General features: G+C 38.3%; 5 non-coding genes and 9 pseudogenes across 5 annotated transcripts; 5 read left to right on the forward strand and 9 right to left on the reverse strand.

The window, feature by feature from the left end:
* Positions 1–748: 748 nt before the first annotated feature.
* LOC121308143 lies at positions 749–867 on the forward strand. The gene has a single exon (XR_005948470.1). It is a non-coding gene; the product is annotated as a 5S ribosomal RNA (ribosomal RNA).
* Positions 868–1357: 490 nt separating this feature from the next.
* On the reverse strand, positions 1358–1464 carry LOC121308144 (annotated as a pseudogene).
* Positions 1465–2257: 793 nt separating this feature from the next.
* Positions 2258–2405, reverse strand: LOC121308151 (annotated as a pseudogene).
* Positions 2406–2554: 149 nt separating this feature from the next.
* LOC121308154 lies at positions 2555–2673 on the forward strand. The gene has a single exon (XR_005948471.1). It is a non-coding gene; the product is annotated as a 5S ribosomal RNA (ribosomal RNA).
* Positions 2674–3159: 486 nt separating this feature from the next.
* Positions 3160–3266, reverse strand: LOC121308145 (annotated as a pseudogene).
* Positions 3267–4059: 793 nt separating this feature from the next.
* On the reverse strand, positions 4060–4207 carry LOC121308152 (annotated as a pseudogene).
* A 149-nt stretch (positions 4208–4356) lies between these two features.
* On the forward strand, positions 4357–4475 carry LOC121308155. Its single transcript, XR_005948472.1, has one exon. It is a non-coding gene; the product is annotated as a 5S ribosomal RNA (ribosomal RNA).
* Positions 4476–4961: 486 nt separating this feature from the next.
* Positions 4962–5068, reverse strand: LOC121308146 (annotated as a pseudogene).
* A 793-nt stretch (positions 5069–5861) lies between these two features.
* On the reverse strand, positions 5862–6009 carry LOC121308150 (annotated as a pseudogene).
* A 149-nt stretch (positions 6010–6158) lies between these two features.
* Positions 6159–6277, forward strand: LOC121308156. The gene has a single exon (XR_005948473.1). It is a non-coding gene; the product is annotated as a 5S ribosomal RNA (ribosomal RNA).
* Positions 6278–6757: 480 nt separating this feature from the next.
* LOC121308148 lies at positions 6758–6864 on the reverse strand (annotated as a pseudogene).
* A 793-nt stretch (positions 6865–7657) lies between these two features.
* LOC121308153 lies at positions 7658–7805 on the reverse strand (annotated as a pseudogene).
* Positions 7806–7954: 149 nt separating this feature from the next.
* On the forward strand, positions 7955–8073 carry LOC121308157. The gene has a single exon (XR_005948474.1). It is a non-coding gene; the product is annotated as a 5S ribosomal RNA (ribosomal RNA).
* A 486-nt stretch (positions 8074–8559) lies between these two features.
* Positions 8560–8666, reverse strand: LOC121308149 (annotated as a pseudogene).
* Positions 8667–10545: the final 1879 nt, after the last annotated feature.

Genomic DNA, 10545 nt, shown 5'->3' on the forward strand with positions numbered 1-10545 from the left:
TCGAAGGTCAGACTATATTTTCTATATTCTACTTATTTTACTACCAAATTCGTTGTGGGATAACTTTGTTTTATAGGTCTACTTTGGTTTCCTTGTGGGATCAGGTATAACGTTTGTAAACATCTCATGCCAATGCTGCACTGGTGTGAAAATGCTATGTAATATTTATTATTGTTGAGTTAGTAATGTTGTTTTACAATCCCTGATACGAAAAACGAGTTGTACAGGATACCAAAGATTTGTGATACCGGAGGGGTGATAGAGGAACTTATTGATGCATGAGTCTTAACTGGGGGGTGCCTGATACTTGACAGTAAGGGTGATGTTTGAGGGTGTCCTAAAATGGACACCGTACACTTGGATCCAGTAGAAAGTCTAATATGTAGCTGCAGAACTAAGGTTCCCACAGCGTAGCTCTCGCAGGGTAGTGCTTTTTGTTTTTCATTTAAGTGTTTTATTACATTCTGTACAGTCCCCCACTAATAATAAATCGAGAGTCCTGCATTTGGGGAATTGGCGGGGTTGAACACAGACGTGCAATGGCCGAGCGTCGCCCTGGGTGAACCATTTGTTTGTTTGTTTGTTTTTCATTTAAGTGTTTTATTAAATTCTGCACAAAAATACAGATCTGCTTAAATGTTACCGTTTGTCACAAAATAGAGATCTAATACACCGTTCCCCCAAACCGTTAGCGCACGAATGAGACTAACTTATTACTATGAAAGAGACGAAACCAAGTGAGTCCTTCGCTTACGGCCATACCACCTTGAGAACGCCCGATCTCGTCTGATCTCGGAAGCTAAGCAAGGTCGGGCCTGGTTAGTACTTGGATGGGAGACCGCCTGGGAATACCAGGTGCTGTAAGCTTTTCTTTCTGCTGGGGTCGCTATATTTTCTTATTAACCTGGAAACTAAGGGTGAACATCGTTTTAATTTTACTTTTTTTCCCGTCCCATCACACACACACGAACAAATGGAGCAGTCATACAATATATTATAGTTTAGTAATCTCGTACACAGCATTATTCTTTCCTGAATTGGTGACAAAATGTCACCCATGAAGTTAAAGAAAACGTAAAAATAGAATAGGAAAAAAGCGTATTGAGAAGGAGACAATGCTTTATTATTTATTTATTTATTTATTTATTTATTTATTTCCTTGATACTGGCACTGCTGACATTACTTCTAGCCTTCTCAATATAAACACAGCAAAATACATGCGCAGGAAACACAGCAACTTTCCAGTACATTAAACTGTGCAAAACAATCTCCTTCCGAGTTTGACAACGCCACCTACTGGAAGCGTTGCGATTTTGCCTGCTTTTAAATTAGCCGCGTTTCTGGTTTTGACCACATCAGGGGAGAACGCGAACGCAATCCACCCCCTACAAGAAATTATGCAGTTGAAATTCCCAGGGTGAACCTCCTTCATGGTCATGGTATGTCTCCTGCGAGGTAAGTATGTGTTGTACACGTGCCGAGTCATCGACCCCCCCACAAGAGACTTTTCCCCACAAATGGTGCCTAAATCTTCAATGAAAAGAAAAACACTGTTTTGCAAATTCAACGTTTTACTTATTTGTAGCACTTCCCAGTCTGCCTAACGTAACAGTTTTCTTTAATTTTTAGTAAAAGTATTTATAAATTGCATCCACACAATGCACCTGAGTAGTTACTGCATACACCTTTACCATTTGAGGAGAGTTTGTTACAAATTATACAGGACAATGTCGTTCCTGCAGCTACTATGACACTAGCATATATACCATAGTGCTTCCTTCCGCAATTAGATTATATTGCAATCTGTGTCTTTTAGCTCTGGTATTATGGGGTGAAGTAAGGATTTGCGCAAAGTGATTTGCGGGTGTAAAACCCCCGTAATGCTGCCGTAAATCGTGTTTTTCAGCCACAAAGTCTGATTTTACTGGGCGCTAAAAATGCGGCATTAATCCTTTAAAATGATATTGAAAAGCATTCAAATGGAGAAAATATATAATCGTGGAATGATTTATTCATTTGTTTATATATTAATTTATTTAAATATGTATTTATGTATGAGTGTATTGTATGTATTTTTCTTTGTGGCATAAAATATCCTACATACCTTCCAGAACATTATAGAGTCAAAATTAAAACAATAAACATGTAGTTGCTTTGCCATAATCTCATTCCCAGTTAGACAGCGCCACTTGATGGAAAGTGCTAGAATGACTGCTAGTTTGCCTGCTTCTCTGTTTCTGTCTTTGACCAGAATATCAGGGGAGAGCGGGAACACAGTCCCCCACTAGAAATACATCGAGATCCCCGCATTTGGGGAATTCGCGGGGGTCAACACAGACGTGCAATGGCCGAGCGTCGCCCTGGGTGAACCATTTGTTTGTTTGTTTGTTTTTCATTTAAGTGTTTTATTAAATTCTGCACAAAAATACAGATCTGCTTAAATGTTACCGTTTGTCACAAAATAGAGATCTAATACACCGTTCCCCCAAACCGTTAGCGCACGAATGAGACTAACTTATTACTATGAAAGAGACGAAACCAAGCGAGTCCTTCGCTTACGGCCATACCACCTTGAGAACGCCCGATCTCGTCTGATCTCGGAAGCTAAGCAAGGTCGGGCCTGGTTAGTACTTGGATGGGAGACCGCCTGGGAATACCAGGTGCTGTAAGCTTTTCTTTCTGCTGGGGTCGCTATATTTTCTTATTAACCTGGAAACTAAGGGTGAACATCGTTTTAATTTTACTTTTTTTCCCGTCCCATCACACACACACGAACAAATGGAGCAGTCATACAATATATTATAGTTTAGTAATCTCGTACACAGCATTATTCTTTCCTGAATTGGTGACAAAATGTCACCCATGAAGTTAAAGAAAACGTAAAAATAGAATAGGAAAAAAGCGTATTGAGAAGGAGACAATGCTTTATTATTTATTTATTTATTTATTTATTTATTTCCTTGATACTGGCACTGCTGACATTACTTCTAGCCTTCTCAATATAAACACAGCAAAATACATGCGCAGGAAACACAGCAACTTTCCAGTACATTAAACTGTGCAAAACAATCTCCTTCCGAGTTTGACAACGCCACCTACTGGAAGCGTTGCGATTTTGCCTGCTTTTAAATTAGCCGCGTTTCTGGTTTTGACCACATCAGGGGAGAACGCGAACGCAATCCACCCCCTACAAGAAATTATGCAGTTGAAATTCCCAGGGTGAACCTCCTTCATGGTCATGGTATGTCTCCTGCGAGGTAAGTATGTGTTGTACACGTGCCGAGTCATCGACCCCCCCACAAGAGACTTTTCCCCACAAATGGTGCCTAAATCTTCAATGAAAAGAAAAACACTGTTTTGCAAATTCAACGTTTTACTTATTTGTAGCACTTCCCAGTCTGCCTAACGTAACAGTTTTCTTTAATTTTTAGTAAAAGTATTTATAAATTGCATCCACACAATGCACCTGAGTAGTTACTGCATACACCTTTACCATTTGAGGAGAGTTTGTTACAAATTATACAGGACAATGTCGTTCCTGCAGCTACTATGACACTAGCATATATACCATAGTGCTTCCTTCCGCAATTAGATTATATTGCAATCTGTGTCTTTTAGCTCTGGTATTATGGGGTGAAGTAAGGATTTGCGCAAAGTGATTTGCGGGTGTAAAACCCCCGTAATGCTGCCGTAAATCGTGTTTTTCAGCCACAAAGTCTGATTTTACTGGGCGCTAAAAATGCGGCATTAATCCTTTAAAATGATATTGAAATGCATTCAAATGGAGAAAATATATAATCGTGGAATGATTTATTCATTTGTTTATATATTAATTTATTTAAATATGTATTTATGTATGAGTGTATTGTATGTATTTTTCTTTGTGGCATAAAATATCCTACATACCTTCCAGAACATTATAGAGTCAAAATTAAAACAATAAACATGTAGTTGCTTTGCCATAATCTCATTCCCAGTTAGACAGCGCCACTTGATGGAAAGTGCTAGAATGACTGCTAGTTTGCCTGCTTCTCTGTTTCTGTCTTTGACCAGAATATCAGGGGAGAGCGGGAACACAGTCCCCCACTAGAAATACATCGAGATCCCCGCATTTGGGGAATTCGCGGGGGTCAACACAGACGTGCAATGGCCGAGCGTCGCCCTGGGTGAACCATTTGTTTGTTTGTTTGTTTTTCATTTAAGTGTTTTATTAAATTCTGCACAAAAATACAGATCTGCTTAAATGTTACCGTTTGTCACAAAATAGAGATCTAATACACCGTTCCCCCAAACCGTTAGCGCACGAATGAGACTAACTTATTACTATGAAAGAGACGAAACCAAGCGAGTCCTTCGCTTACGGCCATACCACCTTGAGAACGCCCGATCTCGTCTGATCTCGGAAGCTAAGCAAGGTCGGGCCTGGTTAGTACTTGGATGGGAGACCGCCTGGGAATACCAGGTGCTGTAAGCTTTTCTTTCTGCTGGGGTCGCTATATTTTCTTATTAACCTGGAAACTAAGGGTGAACATCGTTTTAATTTTACTTTTTTTCCCGTCCCATCACACACACACGAACAAATGGAGCAGTCATACAATATATTATAGTTTAGTAATCTCGTACACAGCATTATTCTTTCCTGAATTGGTGACAAAATGTCACCCATGAAGTTAAAGAAAACGTAAAAATAGAATAGGAAAAAAGCGTATTGAGAAGGAGACAATGCTTTATTATTTATTTATTTATTTATTTATTTATTTCCTTGATACTGGCACTGCTGACATTACTTCTAGCCTTCTCAATATAAACACAGCAAAATACATGCGCAGGAAACACAGCAACTTTCCAGTACATTAAACTGTGCAAAACAATCTCCTTCCGAGTTTGACAACGCCACCTACTGGAAGCGTTGCGATTTTGCCTGCTTTTAAATTAGCCGCGTTTCTGGTTTTGACCACATCAGGGGAGAACGCGAACGCAATCCACCCCCTACAAGAAATTATGCAGTTGAAATTCCCAGGGTGAACCTCCTTCATGGTCATGGTATGTCTCCTGCGAGGTAAGTATGTGTTGTACACGTGCCGAGTCATCGACCCCCCCACAAGAGACTTTTCCCCACAAATGGTGCCTAAATCTTCAATGAAAAGAAAAACACTGTTTTGCAAATTCAACGTTTTACTTATTTGTAGCACTTCCCAGTCTGCCTAACGTAACAGTTTTCTTTAATTTTTAGTAAAAGTATTTATAAATTGCATCCACACAATGCACCTGAGTAGTTACTGCATACACCTTTACCATTTGAGGAGCGTTTGTTACAAATTATACAGGACAATGTCGTTCCTGCAGCTACTATGACACTAGCATATATACCATAGTGCTTCCTTCCGCAATTAGATTATATTGCAATCTGTGTCTTTTAGCTCTGGTATTATGGGGTGAAGTAAGGATTTGCGCAAAGTGATTTGCGGGTGTAAAACCCCCGTAATGCTGCCGTAAATCGTGTTTTTCAGCCACAAAGTCTGATTTTACTGGGCGCTAAAAATGCGGCATTAATCCTTTAAAATGATATTGAAATGCATTCAAATGGAGAAAATATATAATCGTGGAATGATTTATTCATTTGTTTATATATTAATTTATTTAAATATGTATTTATGTATGAGTGTATTGTATGTATTTTTCTTTGTGGCATAAAATATCCTACATACCTTCCAGAACATTATAGAGTCAAAATTAAAACAATAAACATGTAGTTGCTTTGCCATAATCTCATTCCCAGTTAGACAGCGCCACTTGATGGAAAGTGCTAGAATGACTGCTAGTTTGCCTGCTTCTCTGTTTCTGTCTTTGACCAGAATATCAGGGGAGAGCGGGAACACAGTCCCCCACTAGAAATACATCGAGATCCCCGCATTTGGGGAATTCGCGGGGGTCAACACAGACGTGCAATGGCCGGGCGTCGCCCTGGGTGAACCATTTGTTTGTTTGTTTGTTATTCATTTAAGTGTTTTATTAAATTCTGCACAAAAATACAGATCTGCTTAAATGTTACCGTTTGTCACAAAATAGAGATCTAATACACCGTTCCCCCAAACCGTTAGCGCACGAATGAGACTAACTTATTACTATGAAAGCGACGAAACCAAGCGAGTCCTTCGCTTACGGCCATACCACCTTGAGAACGCCCGATCTCGTCTGATCTCGGAAGCTAAGCAAGGTCGGGCCTGGTTAGTACTTGGATGGGAGACCGCCTGGGAATACCAGGTGCTGTAAGCTTTTCTTTCTGCTGGGGTCGCTATATTTTCTTATTAACCTGGAAACTAAGGGTGAACATCGTTTTAATTTTACTTTTTTTCCCGTCCCATCACACACACGAACAAATGGAGCAGTCATACAATATATTATAGTTTAGTAATCTCGTACACAGCATTATTCTTTCCTGAATTGGTGACAAAATGTCACCCATGAAGTTAAAGAAAACGTAAAAATAGAATAGGAAAAAAGCGTATTGAGAAGGAGACAATGCTTTATTATTTATTTATTTATTTATTTATTTCCTTGATACTGGCACTGCTGACATTACTTCTAGCCTTCTCAATATAAACACAGCAAAATACATGCGCAGGAAACACAGCAACTTTCCAGTACATTAAACTGTGCAAAACAATCTCCTTCCGAGTTTGACAACGCCACCTACTGGAAGCGTTGCGATTTTGCCTGCTTTTAAATTAGCCGCGTTTCTGGTTTTGACCACATCAGGGGAGAACGCGAACGCAATCCACCCCCTACAAGAAATTATGCAGTTGAAATTCCCAGGGTGAACCTCCTTCATGGTCATGGTATGTCTCCTGCGAGGTAAGTATGTGTTGTACACGTGCCGAGTCATCGACCCCCCCACAAGAGACTTTTCCCCACAAATGGTGCCTAAATCTTCAATGAAAAGAAAAACACTGTTTTGCAAATTCAACGTTTTACTTATTTGTAGCACTTCCCAGTCTGCCTAACGTAACAGTTTTCTTTAATTTTTAGTAAAAGTATTTATAAATTGCATCCACACAATGCACCTGAGTAGTTACTGCATACACCTTTACCATTTGAGGAGAGTTTGTTACAAATTATACAGGACAATGTCGTTCCTGCAGCTACTATGACACTAGCATATATACCATAGTGCTTCCTTCCGCAATTAGATTATATTGCAATCTGTGTCTTTTAGCTCTGGTATTATGGGGTGAAGTAAGGATTTGCGCAAAGTGATTTGCGGGTGTAAAACCCCCGTAATGCTGCCGTAAATCGTGTTTTTCAGCCACAAAGTCTGATTTTACTGGGCGCTAAAAATGCGGCATTAATCCTTTAAAATGATATTGAAAAGCATTCAAATGGAGAAAATATATAATCGTGGAATGATTTATTCATTTGTTTATATATTAATTTATTTAAATATGTATTTATGTATGAGTGTATTGTATGTATTTTTCTTTGTGGCATAAAATATCCTACATACCTTCCAGAACATTATAGAGTCAAAATTAAAACAATAAAAATGTAGTTGCTTTGCCATAATCTCATTCCCAGTTAGACAGCGCCACTTGATGGAAAGTGCTAGAATGACTGCTAGTTTGCCTGCTTCTCTGTTTCTGTCTTTGACCAGAATATCAGGGGAGAGCGGGAACACAGTCCCCCACTAGAAATACATCGAGATCCCCGCATTTGGGGAATTCGCGGGGGTCAACACAGACGTGCAATGGCCGAGCGTCGCCCTGGGTGAACCATTTGTTTGTTTGTTTGTTTTTCATTTAAGTGTTTTATTAAATTCTGCACAAAAATACAGATCTGCTTAAATGTTACCGTTTGTCACAAAATAGAGATCTAATACACCGTTCCCCCAAACCGTTAGCGCACGAATGAGACTAACTTATTACTATGAAAGAGACGAAACCAAGCGAGTCCTTCGCTTACGGCCATACCACCTTGAGAACGCCCGATCTCGTCTGATCTCGGAAGCTAAGCAAGGTCGGGCCTGGTTAGTACTTGGATGGGAGACCGCCTGGGAATACCAGGTGCTGTAAGCTTTTCTTTCTGCTGGGGTCGCTATATTTTCTTATTAACCTGGAAACTAAGGGTGAACATCGTTTTAATTTTACTTTTTTTCCCGTCCCATCACACACACACGAACAAATGGAGCAGTCATACAATATATTATAGTTTAGTAATCTCGTACACAGCATTATTCTTTCCTGAATTGGTGACAAAATGTCACCCATGAAGTTAAAGAAAACGTAAAAATAGAATAGGAAAAAAGCGTATTGAGAAGGAGACAATGCTTTATTATTTATTTATTTATTTATTTATTTATTTCCTTGATACTGGCACTGCTGACATTACTTCTAGCCTTCTCAATATAAACACAGCAAAATACATGCGCAGGAAACACAGCAACTTTCCAGTACATTAAACTGTGCAAAACAATCTCCTTCCGAGTTTGACAACGCCACCTACTGGAAGCGTTGCGATTTTGCCTGCTTTTAAATTAGCCGCGTTTCTGGTTTTGACCACATCAGGGGAGAACGCGAACGCAATCCACCCCCTACAAGAAATTATGCAGTTGAAATTCCCAGGGTGAACCTCCTTCATGGTCATGGTATGTCTCCTGCGAGGTAAGTATGTGTTGTACACGTGCCGAGTCATCGACCCCCCCACAAGAGACTTTTCCCCACAAATGGTGCCTAAATCTTCAATGAAAAGAAAAACACTGTTTTGCAAATTCAACGTTTTACTTATTTGTAGCACTTCCCAGTCTGCCTAACGTAACAGTTTTCTTTAATTTTTAGTAAAAGTATTTATAAATTGCATCCACACAATGCACCTGAGTAGTTACTGCATACACCTTTACCATTTGAGGAGAGTTTGTTACAAATTATACAGGACAATGTCGTTCATGCAGCTACTATGACACTAGCATATATACCATAGTGCTTCCTTCCGCAATTAGATTATATTGCAATCTGTGTCTTTTAGCTCTGGTACTGGGCGCTAAAAATGCGGAATTAATCCTTTAAAATGATATTGAAAAGCATTCAAATGGAGAAAATATAAATTTATTTTAATTTTTTAGCGTTGAATTATTTATTCATTTGTTTATATATTAATTTATTTAAATATGTATTTATGTATGAGTGTATTGTATGTATTTTTTTTTGTGGCATAAAATATCCTACATACCTTCCAGAACATTATAGAGTCAAAATTAAAACAATAAGCATGTAGTTGCTTTGCCATAATCTCATTCACCGTTAGACAGCGCCACTTGATGGAAAGTGCTAGAATGACTGCTAGTTGGCCTGCTTCTCTGTTTCTGTCTTTGACCAGAATATCAGGTGAGAGCGGGACCACAGTCCCCCACTAGAAATACATTGAGACCCCCGCATTTGGGGAATTCGCGGGGGACAACGCAGACGTGCAATGGCCGAGCGTCGCCCTGGGGGAACCATTTGTTTGTTTGTTTGTTTTTTCATTCACAAAAAAAAATTTTTATTTTTTTTTACTTTTATTGTTTAATTTTTTTTTTTATAATTTGAGGAGGATAAGATAAAACAGATTTAATTAAAGACGTGTTTTGTTATGCTTGTATTCTAGACGAAGACCGAAAGTTTAAAATGCGCAAACAAGTGTTTTATCTCTAGATTATGTTGTGGCAAAGGGCGGCTTTGGCACATCCGGCGTGTTACTCTTGATTGAATATATTGAATAAGGATGATACTTCTTGCGTTTGGTAACTCCAGGGAAAGCGATGCTTACGGCCCTTACCACCTTGAGCAAGCCGATCTCGTGGGGCGGGGGCTAGAGCAGGGGAACTAGGCGAGAAGCTAAGCAAGGTCGGGCCTGGTTAGTACGCTTCCCCCTCTGCTGGCGCTGGACCCTTATTTTTGGGTTCTGGTTTACCAGCGAAGTCGAAAAAAAGAAAAAAGAAAGAAGAAAGAGGAGGAAAAGGAAGGGAGATCAGAGACAAGAAAAAGAAAAGCAAGGAAAGACGAAACCCCCTACGTTCGGCCTAATATCCTTAAAAAGAATTTTTCTTACTATTTAAAAAAAATAACCCGGGGGCCCCCTGAAAACGTAAAAAAAGGGTGAACAACCATCGTTTTTAAAAAAAAAAAAAAAAAAAAAAACAAAAAATTAAAAAAAAAAATTTTAAAAAAAATTAAAAACCTACACAAATCAAAAACAATCCAAGAAACACTTAAAGCAAAACTTTTCTTTTTTTTAAAACACGAAAAACAAAACTAATACACTCTATTGTCTTTACTATTAACTTTTTATTTAATTTTTATTTTTTTTTTGTTTTTTCTTTTTGTGACTTTTTATTTTACTATTTCTTTTTTTTTTTTTTTTTTTTTTTTTTTTTTTTTTTTTTTTTTTTTTTTTTTTTTTTTTTTTTTTTTTTTTTTTTTTTTTTTTTTTTTTTTTTTTTTTTTTTTATTTTTTTTTTTTTTTAACTTTTTTTTTTTTTTGTTTTTTTTTTTTTTGTTTTTTTTTTTCCCCAA

Source organism: Polyodon spathula, unplaced genomic scaffold, assembly GCF_017654505.1.
Source record: "Polyodon spathula isolate WHYD16114869_AA unplaced genomic scaffold, ASM1765450v1 scaffolds_448, whole genome shotgun sequence".
NCBI lineage: Eukaryota > Metazoa > Chordata > Actinopteri > Acipenseriformes > Polyodontidae > Polyodon > Polyodon spathula.